This window comes from Oryx dammah, unplaced genomic scaffold (genome assembly GCF_014754425.2).
Source record: "Oryx dammah isolate SB20612 unplaced genomic scaffold, SCBI_Odam_1.1 HiC_scaffold_16, whole genome shotgun sequence".
Lineage (NCBI taxonomy): Eukaryota > Metazoa > Chordata > Mammalia > Artiodactyla > Bovidae > Oryx > Oryx dammah.
In genome coordinates, this window is record NW_024070200.1 from 5325417 (window position 1) to 5328485 (window position 3069).

Consider the following 3069-nt stretch of genomic DNA (forward strand, 5'->3'; position numbering starts at 1 on the left):
CGCCTCCCGCCCCGCCGGCAGCCTCCCGGGACGCCCGCCCCGCAGAGCCTCGGGCTGGGAGACCTGGAGACCTCCCGTCCTAGGAGGTCACCTCTGGCCCCGGACTGAGCGCAGAGGGGCGCGGTGCACAACTCGGCGCAACCTCCTGGATCGGGAGTCTTTCCGATTACCGTGGCGGTGACCTGGCCTCCAGGGGCCGGGTGCGGACTGTTTCCCGTTTTCATCTGGGATGCAGCTGTCTCCCCCGGGGTTTTTAGCCCAGGAGGTGCGGGAGACTCTTGACTAGGCCAGGGGAGGGACACCATGGGGCCCGTGGTGGAAATTCTCACAAAATCACTTAAAATGGGAGCACAGTCATGTAGAGAGGTGGTGGCGCTGCCCTGGGACTCACAAGGTGGGGAAGGAGGTTGGGGCCGCCTCCAGAGTCCACCGTGGATGCCCGCTCCAGGCTTCTTCGCCTTCTCCCCTCCTGGGCAGCAGACTCCAGACAGCCTGGCACTGTAGGGCCTCCTTCCCCCGGCTCCTGCCTGGGGGAACCTCCAGCTGTCTACCCTCCAGCTTCTGCTGGGCATCACCACCCGGGTGACGGAACCAGCATCACCACCTGGGTGACGGGATGGGCAGCAGCAGCAGCCGTTCCTCTACCCCCTCCCCATCAGCTCCACTCCACAGAGCCCCAGAGGTTTTTCAGAAAGGCAAATACCATGGGGGTCCTTGCCCTGCTGACCAGGCCTGAGGCCTCTCAGAGCCCAGGGAAGGGGTTTGCAAACTCTCTTGAGCAAGCCAGCCCCCCTGAAATGCAGCTTCTGAGGCCCAGAGATTCTGATGGCCCCCCTGTAGAACTCTAATGCAAGAAATTCTGGAATTACTCTTTGAGCTACCCTGGTATACAACACACAGGGTAGGATGGAGTTCACCTGCGGCTCCCACTGCCCAGACAGGAACCCCCTACACACACACACACACACACTGCCCCCCACTGCCAGAATTTCAGAGCAACAAATCCCCCCCAGGGTATACTTTTCCAGGTGGGCCTGGAAGAAGAAAAAGCACTTGCTTCTCCCAAGAATGCTCTTCTCCATCTTCTCAGACTGGCAAACTCCTACTCAGCCTTCATGGCCCCAACTCACACACCCATTCTGGGCAGGTCTCTTTGGGCTGCCCTGGGGGACAGGATCCGTGTCTTTGTGCCAGCCCTCATGGCAGGACTGAGGGTAAACTTGATTCTGCGGGACCCTAAGCTCCCTGAGGTCTGTGGTTTAGGCCTGAACAGGTACCATGTGTGAGCCAGGGTGTCCACAGCAGGTCAAACATCTCTAGGTACTTACACTGTGGCGGGGGTGGACTTCCCTGGTAGTCCAGTGGTTAGGACTCCCCATTTCCACTGCAGGGGGGGCACAGGTTCAATCCCTGGTCAGGAAACTAAGATCCCACGTACCTCATGTCATAGCCAAATAAATTAATTAAATAAAAATAAAATCTCTACCATGGCCGACATGCCTTATAAATAAATAAATACAATAAAATGGGGAATTTAATGTAGAGAATTGATGCCCAAGAAGCTGTACAGGAAACAGTGAGGCAACCTTGAGACTAGCAGGAAGATTCTACAAGTACTTGACTGGAGGAACAGGGCGGAACGTCAATACAACCAAGGGGGCTAGGTCACCTGGCCAGAGCTGGGTGGCTAGTGGGTGTGTCTGGTGGAACTGGAGACAGTCCCCGTTGGAGACTCTGCCTGTTTCAGAGGGAAAGAAATCCTCCGGCTTCTCCCTTCCTCTGGCCTTCCGGCTCCTCTCACTGGCCTACCTTGCAGGGGAGGCTGGGGCTGCAGCCTGGGAAGTGCGACCCCTGGGCCCTCCCATAGGCCATGGGGGCAAGCGCAGGGCCAGACGGGAGCTGCGGAGGGTTTGCGCAGTGGCCCCTTCCTCCCAGCCTGGAGCCACCCGGGGCGATGGTCCCTGTCTCAGACGGAGTGGCTTGTAAGCAGCAGAGATTTATTTCTCACAGTTCCAGAGGCTGGAAGTTCAAGATCAGGGTGAGAGCACCCTGGGTTCTGGTGCTGGCTCTCTTCTGCATTGCAGGCATCTATTTTCTTGCTGTGTCTTCATGTGGCAGAGAGAGAGAGAGAGGAAGCTCGTGTCTTTTTCCAAGGGCACTAATCCGGCTCATGGGGACTCCACTCACATGACTTAATGACCTCTCAAAGGCACCACCTCCTAATACCATTGTCTTAGGGATTAGGATTTGTGTTTGGAGGAGCATGAACATTCACATAAGATTTTTTAAATGTATTGTTTAATTCCTTTATTTACTTTTGGCTCTCCTGGGTCTCTGTCGCCTCGTGGGCTTTTCTCCGGTGCACGCGCAGGGGCTACACTCTAGCTGGGGTGTGTGGGCTGCTTGCTGCGCTGGCTTCTCTCGTGGCGGAGCGCAGGCTCTGCGCATGCAGGCTTCAGTAGCTGCGGCTCCCGGGCTCTCGAGCCCTGGCTTAGTAGTTGTGATGCACAGGCTTAGTTGCCCAGCGGTATGTGAGATCTTCCCAGATCAGGGATTGAAGCCACGTCCCCTGCATCGGCAGGCAGATTCTTTACCACTGAGTCCCCAGGGGAGTCCTGCAGGGAACTCAAACATTCAGATCGTAATAGCAGCACATCAACACAGGCTCCTGGAGTGTGTGAGGGGCTGGGAGGGCGGGGATGGGGGAACACAGAGCCTGGGCCATAGCCTTGAGCTTCGGGGACAGCCTCACCAGGGCCCAATGTCATCGCCACAGGAGTTTCTGGAGATGGCCAGGCAGACACCTTCCCTCCAACATACACACCTGGACACCCCCAGCCACTCAGGCAGAGTCTGAGGCCACGGCGTCCTGTTGAGCCCCCATCCCCACCTGGGTGAAATAACTTTTAGAGCTGTTTGTTAGTTCATTTGACAAATGTTCATTGAGCAGCCACAGGACACTTGGCTCAAGGCCCCCGTCCCCACCTGGCTGTTTTCTGGCATGCTGGGCTGTCTGACCTCAGAGAAGACTTGCTGTCTGGGGTCCCAAGGAGGGGGGCCTGGGGGCCG